The sequence below is a fragment of the Arachis hypogaea genome, chromosome 15 (assembly GCF_003086295.3).
Source record: "Arachis hypogaea cultivar Tifrunner chromosome 15, arahy.Tifrunner.gnm2.J5K5, whole genome shotgun sequence".
Classification (NCBI taxonomy): Eukaryota; Viridiplantae; Streptophyta; class Magnoliopsida; order Fabales; family Fabaceae; genus Arachis; species Arachis hypogaea.
In genome coordinates, this window is record NC_092050.1 from 102461452 (window position 1) to 102477755 (window position 16304).

The following is a 16304-nucleotide window of genomic DNA, read 5'->3' on the forward strand; positions in this document are numbered from 1 at the left end:
CACTAGCAACCGGTCTGAAGTTACTATAGACCGGGCCATCATGATCCATAGCATTATGATTGGAGAAGAGGTGGAAGTTCATGAGATTATACCTCAAGAACTCTACAAGGTGGCTGACAAGTCCTCCACCATGGCAAGGTTAGCCTTTCCTCACCTCATTTGCCACCTATGCAATTCGGCTGGGATTGACATAGAGGGAGATATCCTCATTAAAGAGGACAAGCCCATCACTAAGAAAAAGATGGAGCAAGCAAGAGAGCCCAATCATGGAGCTCAAGAGGCGCAAGAAGCTCATTTCCATGAGATCCCGGAGATGCCTCAAATGCACTTTCCTCCACAAAATTATTGGGAGCAAATCAACACCTCCCTAGAAGAACTGAGTTCCAATATGGGACAACTAAGGGTGGAACATCAAGAGCACTCCATCATGCTTCATGAAATAAGAGAAGATCAAAAAGCAATGAGGGAGGAGCAACAAAGACAAGGAAGAGACATAGAAGAGCTCAAGGACATCATTGGTTCCTCAAGAAGGAAACGCCACCATCACTAAGGTGGATTCATTCCTTGTTCTTGCTTTCTCTGTTTCTTCGTTTTCTATGTTATGTGCTTATCTATGTTTGTGCCTTCATTACATGATCATTAGTAGTTAGTAACTTTGTCTTAAAGTTATAAATGTCCTATGAATCCATCACCTCTCTTGAATGAAAAATGTTTTAATTCAAAAGAACAAGAAGTACATGAGTCTCGAATTTATCCTTGAACTTAGTTTAATTATATTGATGTGGTGACAATGCTTCTTGTTTTCTGAATGTATGCTTGAACAGTGCATATGTCTTTTGAAGTTGTTAAATATGTTGGCTCTTGAAAGAATGATGACAAGAAGACATGTTATTTGATAATCTGAAAAATCATAAAAATGATTCTTGAAGCAAGAAAAAGCAGCAAAGAACAAAGCTTGCAGAAAAAAAAAGAAAAAAAAATAGGCGAAAAAAACAAATAATTATAGAAAGAAAAAGAAAAAGCAAGCAGAAAAAGCCAAAAGCTCTTAAAACCAAGAGGCAAGAGCAAAAAGCCAATAACCCTTAAAACCAAAAGGCAAGGGCAATTAAAAAGGATCCCAAGGCTTTGAGCATCAGTGGATAGGAGGGCCTAAAGGAATAAAATCCTGGTCTAAGCGGCTAAACCAAGCTGTCCCTAACCATGTGCTTGTGGCGTGTAGGTGTCAAGTGAAAACTTGAGACTGAGCGGTTAAAGTCAAGGTCCAAAGCAAAAGAAGAGTGTGCTTAAGAACCCTGGACACCTCTAATTGGGGACTTTAGCAAAGCTGAGTCACAATCTGAAAAGGTTCACCCAATTATGTGTCTGTGGCATTTATGTATCTAGTGGTAATACTGGAAAACAAAGTGCTTAGGGCCACGGCCAAGACTCATAAAGAAGCTGTGTTCAAGAATCATCATACTGAACTAGGAGAGTCAATAACACTATTCGAAATCTGAAGTTCCTATAGATGCCAATCATTCTGAACCTCAATGGATAAAGCGAGATGCCAAAACTATTCAAGAGGCAAAAGCTATAAGTCCCGCTCATATGATTGCAGCTATGTTTCATTGATAGTTTGGAATTTATAGTATATTCACTTCTTTTTATCCTATTTGATTTTCAGTTGCTTGGGGACAAGCAACAATTTAAGTTTGGTGTTGTGATGAGCGGATAATTTATACGCTTTTTGACATTGTTTTTAGTATGCTTTTAGTAGGATCTAGTTACTTTTAGGGATGTTTTCATTAGTTTTTATGTTAAATTCACATTTCTGGACTTTACTATGAGTTTGTGTGTTTTTCTGTGATTTCAGGTATTTTCTGGCTGAAATTGAGGGACTTGAGCAGAAATCAGATTCAGAGGTTGAAGAAGGACTGCTGATGCTGTTGGATTCTGACCTCCCTGCACTCAAAGTGTATTTTCTGGAGCTACAGAACTTGAAATGGCGCGCTTCCAATTTCGTTGGAAAGTAGACATCCAGGGCTTTCCAGCAATATATAATAGTCCATACTTTGGCCAAGAATAGAGGACGTAAACTGGCGTTCAACGCCAGCCTTCTGCCCAAATCTGGCGTCCAGCGCCAGAAAAGGATCCAAAACCAGAGTTGAACGCCCAAACTGGCACAGAAACTGGCGTTCAACTCCACAAATGGCCTCTGCACGTGCTACACTTAAGCTCAGCCCAAACACACACCAAGTGGGCCCCGGAAGTGGATTTATGCATCAATTACTTACTCATGTAAACCCTAGTGGCTAGTTTATTATAAATAGGACCTCTTACTATTGTATGAGGATCTTTGGTCTCAGTTTTATTCCATTGTTCATCTTAGGAGACTATTGATCTCGTTTAGGGGGCTGGCCATCTCGACCATGCCTGGACCTCTCACTTATGTATTTTCAACGGTAGAGTTTCTACACTCCATGGATTAAGGTGTCGAGCTCTGCTGTTCCTCAAAGATTAATGCAAAGTACTATTGTTTTCTATTCAATTCATCTTATTTCGCTTCTAAGATATCCATTCGCACCCAAGAACGTGATGAAGGTGATGATTATGTGTGACGCTCATCATCCTTCTCCCTTATGAACGCGTGCCTGACAAACACTTCTGTTCTACATGAATTAAGCTAGAATGAATATCTCTTAGATCTCCTAACCAGAATCTTCGTGGCGTAAGCTAGAATGATGGCGGCATTCAAGAGAATCCGGAAAGTCTAAACCTTGTCTGTGGTATTCCGAGTAGGATTCAATGATTGAATGACTGTGACGAGCTCCTAACTCGCGATTGCAGGGCGTTAGTGACAGACGCAAAAGGATAGTAAATCCTATTCCAGCATGATCGAGAATCGACAGATGAATAGCCGTGCCATGACAGGGTGCGTGAGCATATTATTCACTGAGAGGATAAGATGAAGCCATTGGCAAGGGTGATGCCTCCAGAAGATTAGCCGTGCCGTGACAGGGCATTGGATCATTTTCCCGTGAGATGACCGAAAGTAGCCATTGACAGTGGTGATGTATCACATAAAGCCAGCCATGGAAAGGAGTAAGACTGATTGGATGAAGACAGCAGGAAAGCAGAGGTTCAGAGGAACGAAAAGCATCTCCATTCGCTTATCTGAAATTCCTACCAATGATTTACATAAGTATTTCTATCCCTATCTTATTATATTAAATTCGAAAACACCATTATCCATTTATATCCGACTGACTGAGATTTACAAGGTGACCATAGCTTGCTTCATACCAACAATCTCCATGGGATTCGACCCTTACTCACGTAAGGTATTACTTGGACGACCCAGTGCACTTGCTGGTTAGTTGTATCGAAGTTGTGACAATTATGAATTAAGATCAGAGCACCAAGCTTTGGAGCCATTACCAGGGATTGTTTGAGCCTGGACATCACAATTTCGTGCACCACCCTTGGTCTAGGCCAAGGGGATTGAGTGATCTTGAGTCCTTGGGCTTCATTGAATTGGTAATTCCAGAACCCTTGGGGATCAATTTGATAACCATTGACTCTAGCCTACTACTATGTCAATTAGTAGCTAGGTTGGGACTTATGGATTGATGTTGATCAAGCCATTTGATGTACTCCAAGCCTAGGAGTAGATCTTACGTACTTAAGGCTTTAGTGAGTAGACCTAATGAGCTCGGTTCCTCATAATTATCAATATTTGAATTGTTGACAAGGATAGTGATCTCAATTACCTAAGTCTTAGCTAAGAGTCTGTTATCTTGCTTTCTTTAGTTATTTGCTTGATTTACTCTTCTTATCATTTAAATTATTGCCCTTTTATTTTATTGTCCTTTTATAAACCAAACCCCCCTTACATTCTCATTGCCGATAAGCATACACTTCATTGCAATCCTAGGGAGACGACCTGGAGTCTAAATACTTTGGTTAATTCTTATTTGGGGTTTGTACTTGTGACAAAACCATAATTTTAATTTGATGTGAGAGTTGTTTATTGGTTTGGAGCTATGCTTACAACGAAGTAATTCCTTTCTCTAAGAAGAAAATCTAGACCGAACGACAAATTCTCAACTATCAGAAGGCTCAACCCAACCATGAAGGAAGTGGTTCAAAAGGAGGTGATGAAGCTGTGGAATGCGGGAATAATATACCCAATCTCTGATAGCCCTTGGGTAAGTCCGGTCCATGTTATGCCAAAGAAGGGAGGAATGACAGTCATATTCAATGAGAAGAATGAGTTAATCCCTACAAGGACAGTGACTAGGTGGAGGATGTGCATTGATTATAGAAGATTGAATGAGGCTACAAGGAAATATCATTTTCCTCTCCCTTTCATTGATCAGTTGCTAGAAAGATTGGCCGGCCATGCTTCTTACTACTTCTTGGATGGGTATTCTGGATATAAACAAATAGTGCTGGACCCCAAGGATCAAGAGAAAACCTCATTCACCTGTTCATTTGGAGTCTTCGCTTATAGGAGGATGCCTTTTGGGCTCTGCAATGCTCCAGAAACTTTCCAAAGGTGTATGCTCTCTGATAAACCACTATTTTATAGTTTATCTTGTACTCAATTGAGTGGTTTTTATCTACTCTTTACCCACTTATTCATACTATTTGCATGGTTTTACAATTGCCTTCCTAATTATGTGCTTTAATTGAAAACATGTTTCTTTGGACTTATCTTTGCTAATATTAATCCTCTCTTATTACCATTAGATGCCTTGATAGTGCGTTAAGTGCTTTCAGAGATTACAGGACAGGAATAGCTCAGAGGATGGAAAGGAAGCATGCAAAACTGGAAGGAATACAAGAAGTTGAAGGAACTGCAAAGTTGTCAGCATAACCCTCTCGCACTCAAACGGCTGTAACTTTAGCTACAGAGGTCCAAATGACACGGTTCCAATTGCGTTGGAAAGCTAACGTCCGGGGCTTCGATTTGATATATAATATGCCATAGTTGCCTCGAAGCTAGATGACGCGAACGCGTGATCCACGCAGACACATCACAGTGACGAAAAACCAGCGTGGCAGATTTCACCTCCAGCGATTTCTGGGCTGTTTTCGACCCAGTTTGTGGCCCAGAAAACACAGATTAGAGGCTATAAAGTGGGAGAATGTATCCATTCATAATCATGCTCTCATAATTCATAATTTTAGTTTTAGATGTAGTTTTTAGAGAGAGAGGTTCTCTCCTCTCTCTTAGGATTTAGGATTAGGATTAGGATTTCTTCGTTTCTTCATTCCAGGTTTAATATTTACTTTTATTTATGTTTCTATTCTACTTTTACTTTAATGCTTTTATTCGTATCTACAAATGTTGCCAAATTGGCTTATGAACCTTTTTCATGTTAAATTTGAATATTTTATTTAATATAATTTAAGGTATTTCAGACTTATGATTGCTTTCTTTAATTTATTAATGTTCTCCATTTATCCAAATTATTTTCATTCAAATAGAATTTCTCCCCTTTTGGCTTTGGTTGATTAATTGGTGACTCTCGAGTTATCAAACTCATTGTTGATTGAAAATTGGAATTCTTCAAGAATTAATTCGAGTTCCAATAACTCTAACTTTTCCTAAGGAAAGACTGGGACTTGAGGAATCGAAATTAATTCATCCACTTAACTTACCTTCATAGTTAGAGGTTAACAAAGTGGGAGAAAAATCCAACTCTCATCACAATCGATAAGGATAACTAGGACAGGACTTCTAGTTCTCATACTTTGCCAAGAGTTTATTTTACAGTTATTATTATTTTATTTTACTTGTCATTCAACTAACTTTTTACCTTAATCCAAAACCCTAAAACATACCTTTGCATAACCAATAATAAGAATATACCTCGTTGCAATTCCTTGAGAAGACGACCCGAGGTTTAAATACATGGTTATCAATTTTAAAGAGGTTTTTTATTTGTGACAACCAAAACTTTTGTAAGAAAGGTTGATTGCTTGGTTTAGTAACTATACTTGCAACGAGAGTTTACTATAACTTCTAAACCATCAATCTTCAGTTCTTCACTCTCCATATTCTCTGACATGGTAGAAAAATTTCTAGAAGTCTTTATGGATGATTTCTCTGTCTTTGGTAACTCTTTTGATGCTTGTCTGCAACATCTAACCCTTGTTTTGAAAAGATTCCAAGAAACAAATTTAGTTTTGAATTGGGAAAAATGTCATTTCATGGTACCAGAGGGTATATTTCTTTGGCATAAGGTTTCATAGAAAAATGTCATTTCATAGAAAAACTTCTTGTCCCTGTCAATGTAAAAATAGTGAGAAGTTTCCTTGGGCAGGCTGGGTTTTATAGAAGATTCATCAAAGATTTTTCAAAAATAGCCAAACCACTGAGCAATTTGCTAGTGGTTGATAATCCTTTCATCTTTGATTACAATTGCAAGCATGCCTTTGCCTTGAAAGAGAAACTCACTACAGCACCAATCATCACACCCCCTGAATGGGGACTTCCTTTTGAACTTATATGTGATATAAGTGATGTTACAATTGGTGCTGTATTGGGGCAAAAGAAAGACAAGCTGCACCATGTCATATATTATGAAAACAAGGTGTTAAATGAAGCACAAAAGAATTATACCACCACAGAGAAGGAGCTTTTTGCTATTGTGTATGCATTTGACAAATTTTAGACAATACTTGATTGGTTCAAAAGTTATAGTATACACTGATCATGCTGCTCTCAAGTATCTAATGTCTAAACAGGATTCCAAGCCAAGGCTTATTAGGTGGGTATTGCTGCTACAAGAATTTGACATTGAGGTGAAGGAAAGGAAAAGAAGCGAGAATCAAGTGGCAAATCATTTGTCAAGATTACCACAAGAGGCCAACCAAGATACACCACAACCAGTGAATAAAAAGTTCCCAAATGAACATCTTCTCCAAATAAAGCAAGTACCTTGGTTTGCTGACATTGTAAACTACAAGGTGGGAAGAAAGATTCCTCAAGAGTTTACCAAATAACAAGTGAAGAAGCTGTGTAATGAAGCCAAAAAATTCTTGTGGGACGAGCTATTCTTGTTTAAGTGGTGTCCAGATGGGATGATTAGAAGGTGTATCCCTGAAAATGAGATGAGAGACATATTGTGGCACTGTCATAGTTCAGCTTATGGTGGACATTTTGGGCCAAAAAGAACAGCTGCTAAAGTGCTTCAAAGTGGATTTTATTGGATAACTATATTCAAAGATGCCAGAAAATTTATGCACCAATGCAATGAATGTCAAAAGGTTGGAGGGCTAACAAAGAGGAACAAAATGCCTCAAAACTTCAGTTTGGAAGTGGAACTATTTCATCTCTGGGGTATAGATTTTATGGGACCCTTTCCTCCATCCTATTCCTTCAAATACATTCTGGTGGCAGTGGAGTATGTCTTCAAATGGGTGGAGGCGATAGCCACAACCACCTATGATGCACCAATTGTCCTTTAATTTCTTAAGAGACACATTTTCACCAGATATGGGGTGCCTAAAGGCCTTATTAGTGATGGTGGTAGCCATTTTTGTAATAAACAGATGGAAAAGCTGCTTCACAAATATGGAGTAATTCACAAAGTGGCTACACCATACCACCCTCAAACTAATGGACAGGCTGAATTGGCAAATTGGGAGCTGAAGAGAATCTTGGAGAAGACAGTTGGGATCACAAGGAAAGACTAGGCTAGAAAGTTGGATGATGCTCTATGGGCATATAGAACAGCATTCAAAATTCCAATTGGAAAGTCACCCTTTCAGCTAATCTATGGCAAATCCTCTCACTTTCTTGTGGAACTTGAATACAAAGCATATTGGGCCACTAGGCTCCTCAATCTTGACTCTCAAGCAGTAGGAGAGAAAAGGCTACTGCAACTCAATGAGCTGGATGAGTTCAGATTGGAAGCTTATGAGAATGCAAAGATATACAAGGAGAGAGCTAAAAAGTGGCATGACAAGAAAATCTTGAAAAGGGAGTTCAAACCAGGACAACAAGTGCTTCTATATAACTCCGGGCTCAAGGTTTTTCCTGGCAAACTCAAGTCCAAATGGACTGGATACCTTATCTGGTGACCAAGATTTCTCCATATAGAAGCCTTGAACTTCTGAATGAAGCTACAAAGGACACATTCACAGCAAATGGTCACAGAGTCAAGCATTACCTGGGAGGATCTTGGAACAAAGAAGAGAGCATTCAGGAGCTGGGATAAACAAGGATGAAGGACGTCAAGCTAATAACGATAAACAAGCGCTTGTTGGGAGGCAACCCAACCGGAGGTAGTTTTCTTTTCATAGCTATTTCAATAAAAATTCAAGAGTTCCCTTGTATTGCAAGGAATTAAGTTTGGTGCTGTACACCAAAAGGAGTATAAAAAGGGTGAATGTTTAATTTTAAGTTTGGTGTCCCACCAAGATTTAATGGAAAGACACTATAACCCTTTGAAGAACATCAGGAGTCATAAATTCCAAAGCAATCAGGGAAATTCCTTGACAGCTGCTTGATATTTTTTACTGGTTTACCTAATAAAACCACAGGGTTTCATGCATATGAGTAATCTTACTATGGACAGTAGCAAGGGACTAAGTTTAGTGTTCCCACACCAAAGTAAGTTTAAAAACCTACAGCAGTTCATGCATGCTAACCATTTTCTTAAGTGCTTGGGGAACAAGCAACTTCCAATGATTATGCAGGAAAGCATTCGACCTTTTGAAAGAATCATACATCATCACCAAAAGAAATGCAAAAGTTATAGATGATGATGACAAAAGAAAAGCTGGAAGACATTCCCATGAGGTTGTATTGTCACTTAATTCCTTTTGCTTTGAAATGTTCTAAATTGGAAGTTTCTATATACCCTGCTGATTAATCTAATTAGTGCAATTTCTGATGTCTGCTAAGTATTCTGGTATAAGTACTTGCTTTATTTTCATCTGCTTGAATGCTTCTCATGTACCCCCTTTTGTATAATAAAAGAAAAGGTTAAAACAAAAGCTATAAAAGTCCAATATGGTAGACATTAGAATAAGGATCAGTGGTGGTAATTGCTTGATTAGTTTGTAAGCTCAATAATAAAAGCTGCAAGGTAGAATGTTTCTTTCAAGTGTAAACGTAGTTGCTGCTATGAATATTTGATGAATAAATGTCCTTGGAAGAAAAGAAAAAGTAAGAAAGAAAGAAAGAAAAGCTAAGAATTGGCAACAAACAAATGAAAGAAACAAAGAATAAAAGCTAGACACCAATAGCTTGGACCTTAAGACATATGTCTGTGGTGTCTCTGTACTAGGATCTGCTTGGATGATTAGGTTCTAAGGAGTGTTTCAACACTTGGTAACTTGGGTTAACTAACCTGGGATTATCAACCAAAAGTCCATTATCAAGAGCAACCTAGTTACAAGGTATTTAGTAACCTAAAGAGGTGCTTGGCACCAATGTCTTAAGAAGAATTGTGAGCCAAGTGTCTATAGTGAAGAGGTGTTGATTGAAAATTGAGCTAAGAAGTTAAAGCAACACTTGACACTAAGCTACAATTGATAAATAAGTTTCTAAAGCAAAGGAAAGAAATAAAATCTCACAAGGACCAATATAGAATAAGGTCTTATAGCAGCAACTCTAGTTAACACTCACAGGGATATTTAACATTTGAAAGTTGACAATAATTGAGCTGCATTCTATCTGCATAAAACCCCATGAGCCAAATTCAATTACTCACTAATAAGGACATATATGCTTATCTGTTTTCATGCCTGTTTCTTATTTTAGTGCTTGTTTGGGGACAAGCAAGATTTAAGTTTGGTGTTGTGATAACAAGTCATCTTATGCTAGTTTCACAAGCACTTTTCTCTTGTTTCATTAAGTTTTTATGCACTTTCTTGCACAATAAGTAAGTATTTGGATTGAAACTTCATGCATTTCCTAAATCAATTAAACATGGTTGTTTATGTGCTTTATCATAAGGTTTTATGCCACTTTTACTAAATGTTATGAATGATGCAAATACCTCATGATTATAGCAAACTTTGAGGCAATTATTTGATTAATTGTAGGAAGAAATGAGGCAAGAAAGAAGCAAGAAAGAAGAGGAAGAAACAAAGTAAAAGAGTATTGAAGAAGAGAGGGAGATGCAATGTTGGTGGCAACGTTGATCCACCAACGTAGAAGGCAACGCGTTTGGAAAGAAGAAATGGGTGCCAACGTTGAGGGCAACGTTGGTGATCCAACGTTGCTTAAAATGTGGGAAGCTACAGAATACTGGTGCTGGCGTTGGAGAGAACGTTGGAAGTCCAATGTTACCTCTAACGTCTTCGATGGTTTTCAATTCTGGAGCCAGAAAAATTTTAGGTGACGCGTACGCGTGAAAGTGGAAAATCTCTTAATCCACGCGTAAGCATGAGTCACGCGCACGCGTGAAATAGCAAAATTGACCATTCACGTGTATGCGTAGATCACGCGTGCGCGTGACATAACAAACGTTGGAGGGCCAACGTTGCCTCAAATGTTGCCTCCAATGTCTGCGATGAGCAACCCAAAATTGGATTTGAAAAATTGCAATCGAGACGTGTGAGCGATGCACACGCGCAAAACGCCGTTTTGACGCGTACGAGTAGGCGACGCGCACGCGTGGGATGAAAAATGTTGGTGCAACAACGTTGAGTCCAACGTTGGCACCAACGCCCAGCCCTTTGGAAATCCTTTCTCAAGCCAACGTTTGATTCAACGTTTTCTTGCAAACGTTGAGGCTAACATTGACACCAGCGCAAGTTTAATTGAGCACCCATGCAGATCAAAAATGTAAATTGCCAATTGCCCTCTTCGACATCATGAGACCCATTCTTGCTTGCTTCAAAAAAGTCCCAATCCAAGGACTTGAAGACCAATTTGGAAAGTGTATAAATAGAAGGAAATTTGATTTAGAAAGAGAGTTGGTCAGTAGGGAATTGGGGCTATGTAGTTAGTTACAGATCTGAGACATTTGTGTTTCCTTTTTGTATTTTCTTCTGTATTTTTCTCTCTGCAACTTTCTGTTTCTGGTTTTACTTGAGCAATGATGAACTAAATCCCAAATTCATTAGGGGGAGGAGCTCTATTGTAATTCCAATGAATCAATGAAATTCTTCTTCTTCTCAATTCATTTTTGTAGCAATTGGATATCTTCTGTTTTGATTTAGAATTTTTCACTCCGGAAGGGGGTTGAATTCAATTGAATACTTGTGTGAGCCTCGAAAGGGGAATCACTTCCATTAGAATTGGAGCTCTATCCTTCACTACTCTCTTGATCAACACCATTCAGGAGGAATTGAGATCTTGAGAGTTGGTGTGGCTTATGGATGAAAGATTTGCACTTAACCTCTTCTCATGACAATTAGATCAAGGAATTAGCAAGATTGATTGTGATTAGAGAGATTGGATTACCAAGGAATTGGGATCCAATCAATTTCAATTCGTCATAGATCTACTCAAATGATTGAGGAGGGAGTTGAGACCCAATTGATTCATGAAGGATTAGAATATCTCCGATCTCTGATGAACCACTTTCTCTAATTTTCTTCATTTTTAAACTTCTCTAATTTCAATTTTCATTTGATTTGTCTTGCTGTTTGAATCCCTGCACCCAATTTCCTTTATAATTCATGAAATTTAAGTTTCCTCGTAATTTAGATTCTGCAATTTTAATTTCTTGCACTCTAAGATTCAGTAATTTACATTTCTTGCAATTTAAGTTTCAGCCCTTTTAAATTTCTTGCACTTTAAGATTTAGCCATTTAAGTTTCTTGCCGTTTAAGCTTCAGTAAATTTACATTCTGCAACTTAAATTCATTGCTATTTACATTCTGTCAATCAATTTCCACTCGATTCATCAATATTAGCTTAACTAAATTCATCACCTATACTAAAGTTGCTTAATCCATTAATCCCTGTGGGATCGACCTCACTCCTGTGTGTTATTACTACTTGATGCGACCCGATTCACTTGCCGGTTAGTTTGTGTGGGATCGATTTTCCCCTCATCAGCTCTCAACAGCAAGCCTTGCCCTGTGTGTGCGTGCGCACATAAGTGTGCGTGCGCATGATGCTCAGTTTCTTGTATAGTTTAGAATTTCACAAATAAAATCTCGTTTCAAGTATAGTTCTAAACCTACAAAGAATCCTCACATACAAAAATATTGGTTGTCACAAGTACAAACCCCAATAAGAATTAACCAAAGTATTTAAACCTCGGGTCGTCTCACAAGGAATTGAAATGAAGTGGTCAATTATTGGCTATGAAGGTGTAAAGGGGGTTTGATTGATAAAAGGGGGGCAAGAAATTAAATGACAAGAAAAGTAAATCAAGCAAGTAAAGAAAGCAAGTAATAAAGAGACATTCATGGCAAGGGTTAAGAATATAGGCTTTCTATCCTAGTCACTAATATCAATAATTAACAAAAATTTATCTTATTACGTCATCCCTGACGATGGAAGAAGGTAACATATTATCTTCACACTTGGAGAAATTCTAACAATACTAGCTAATCTCAATCCAAATGTCCTGACCAACTCACGAATTGAATTAGCAAGAGATTAGAATCAATGGAAACAATACTAGCTAACAACTCTAGATCACCAACATGGGTTGGGTATCCATGACTCAGGATCACCTAATTTCTCTTTCCAAGCCAAGAATGCTCAAAACCTATTCTAACATCCAACCAAGCATTTTGTCAAACACTTGGATGGCATAAAAGGAAAGCATAATAAATTGCAAGAAATAGTAAAATCTACCAACTACCAATTGCAAGGAAAGTGAGATCACAACTCAAATCAACAATCAAAAGAATATCAAATATTAAATTGCATTAAAGGAGATCCAAATCCAACATGAGTGTATGAACATAAAAGAGACATGAAAGTAAAATTAACAAAAGAACTAAGAAGAATTGAAGTATTAGAACAAGTAATTGTAGAGGAAACAAGATGAAATCAAGTAATCAAATCTAGATCTAAGAGAAATTAACCTAATCCTAACCTAATTCTAGAGAGAAGAGGGAGCTTTTTGGTGTGGAATTTATAACCCACAAACTAACCGGCAAGTGCACCGGGTCGTACCAAGTAATACCTTACGTGAGTAAGGGTCGATCCCACGAGGATTGATGGATTAAGCAACAATAGTATTTGATAGGCTTAGTTAGACAAACAGAAAATAGTGTTGGAAGTTCAACAGCATTAAAAAGTAAATTCAAAGTTGAAGACAGGCAGGTGAATAGGTGTGGAATAAAATATGGGAAAATAGTTAAGGCTTCAGAGTTATCTATTTTTCCGGATTAACTTTTCTTACTAATTATTTTAATATGTAGGATTTAATTTACTGCAAACTATATGTGACTAGACCCTAATTCCTTAGACCTTTCTAGTCTCCTCTAAAATTCACTAACTGCCAATTCCTTGGTCAATTAATTCCAATTAGAAGCTACATGATCAAATTCCAGTTTATATGCCACAAAAATTTTAATTACCAAAAAATAAAAGGATTATATGTCACGTATCCTGTTAAATCCAGATAATTAAAATTTAGGATAATATGTTCAAGCTGTTGTTCAAGTAAAGAGATTTTCCAAGTTTTACAGGAACTCAAATAGAAGGAGGGTCATACTTCCGTTCCACCCAAATTCATAAAATAAAGAGCGAAAACAATTCTTAAATTATAAATCCATACATAAATTAAAATAGATAAAGCAATAAAATCAATCCATAGAAATAGACAGAGCTCCTAACCTTAACAATGGAGGATTAGTTGCTCATGGTTCAGAGTAGAAAATAAGGATTGTAAATTATAAATTGGAATAATGTTGTGGTCTAAATGTTGTGTTGGAACCACCCTGTTGGGATCCCTTTTATAACTAATCCTAATAATTTAAAAATCAAATTTCTAAAATTAAAATTAAAATAATATCTTTTCCTAAAATAAGATTTGAATTTAAATTCGAATTAATTAACAAGTCTTCAGCTGATGGGTCGGGACCACTTGATTTGTCCATTCTGTAGCTTCTAATCTGTGTTTTCTGGGCTGGAAACTGGATCAAAACAGCCCAAAAATCGACCCTAGCGTCTTTCTGCATTTTCTGCACGTTGCGCATGTCACGCGTACGCGTGGGTTACGCGCACGGGTCAATGGTCTTTTCCGCGAGCCACGCGTACGCGTCAGTCACGCGCACGCGTCGCTGAGCAAATCTTCAAATTACGCGTATGCGTCAGTCACGCGCACGCGTCGCCATGGATACTTCCAAATCACGCGTATGCGTCAGTCACGCGTACGCGTCGCTCCTCGCTGCCATCTCCTTTGATTCTTGTGCTGCAGAAACTCCATCAAATTCCGCCGAATGCTACCTAAAATAAACAAGTTGCAAAAGACTCAAATTAGCATCTATATTGGCTAAAAGATAATTAATTCTTTATTAAACTCAACAAATTAGATGCAAATTCACTAGGAAAAGATAGGAAAGATGCTCACGCATCACTTTTCTCTCTAGAAAACTAAGTAAAGGCTCATCATGACTAACTAAGTGCTCCGCCTTTGCTCAATCTTCAATTTTGCATGAAATACCCTCAGAAACGAGTCGAATTTGAGCCTGGGCAGCTCAGAAATCGCCCCCAGCAATTTCACTTTAAGTGAGTCACGTGCCGAGCATCACGTGTACTCGTGGGTGACGTGTGCGCGTCGTTGGCCAAAACTCCTACTCACGCGTACGCGTGGGTGACGCGTGCGCGTGGCTTGCAAATCTCCAACACACGCGTACGCATGGATGACGCGTGCGCGTGGCCCTCAATTCTCCAAATGCTCCTTTCTTCATGAATTCTCCATTTGCATGCTTTACTCTTCATTTCTTCCATCCAATACTTGCCTTATGAACCTGAAATCACTCAACAAACACATCAAGGCATCGAATGGGATTAAGGTGAATTAAAATCACCAATTTAAGGGCTTAAGAAGCATTTTTTTTACACTTAAGCACAATTTAAGGGAGAATTACAAAACCATGCTATTTCATTGAATAAATGTGAGAAAAGTTGATAAAATTCCCTAAATTTAGCATAAGATAAACCACAAAATTGGTGTTTATCAAACCTTCCCACACTTAAACCAAGCATGTCCTCATGCTAAACTCAAGAAAGAAACAAAGGGTATCAACATTTATTCAATGCAAGCTACCTACATGCAATCTACCTATATGCAACTATCTAAATGAATGCAACTACTTGGTCAAAATAATTCAATTCCCAAGAATACATATAAAAGTACAAGGGCTAAATAGCAATCAAAGCAAACCCACAATTGAATTGATTTATTAAAAATAGTTCACAACTTTCAAGAAAAGATGATCATAGGTGGAAGCATGTAATTGAGCGATCGAACCCTCACCTGATGTATATCCGCTCTAGTCACTCAAGTGTATGCGGTTGATTCACTCAATTCTCCCCTAATCATGCTTTCTAAGATTTGTTTTTCATCTAACAAATCAACAATTATTTCATGCATGCATACAAATATCATGAGGACTTTCCCATAGGTTGTAATGGGGCTAGGGTCAAGGTAAGGGTGTATATTTGGTCAAGTGGCCTAGAATTTGAATCTTTGATAAGCTTAAACTTCCTACCTAACCTATATAGTAACCTATACAATCTCAAAGTTAACCTAACTTCCCATTCTTTACTTTTTCACATACTCATGCATTCTCTTTTGATCACCACACATATGCATTGATTTTTATTGAACTTTACTTTGGGGTATTTTGTTCCCTTTTTATTACTTTTCTTTTTCTTATTTTTCTATCTATTTTTTTATATTATTTTTTTCTATTTTTCTCATTCTTTTTTTTTTCTTTTCAAACTAAAATATACACAAAAATATCAATGCATATGGTTTAAACATAATTGATACATGAGTATGTACCAAATTCCCATGATTTTTAACAAAACTGTAAAATACACTTTTATCTTTACCCAATGTTCCCAACTCTCCCAAAATCAAATGATACACTCTCACTAGCCTAAGCTAATCAAAGATCCAAACAAGGAACATTTATTGTTTTTCACTTAGGCTTGTAATGTGCTAAAATTAAGAACAAATGGGTTAAGTATAGGCTCAAAATTTGCTAACAATGGAAAATAAAAGGTAGGCTATTTCGGCAAGTGAACTATTTGAAACAATGGCCTCAATCATATAAGTACATGTATACACAAAATAATGGACATAAAGAATCAAACAAATCAAAGATTACAATCATAGAAAGAAAATAGTCACACAAGAATGAAAATAAGTAGTTATATG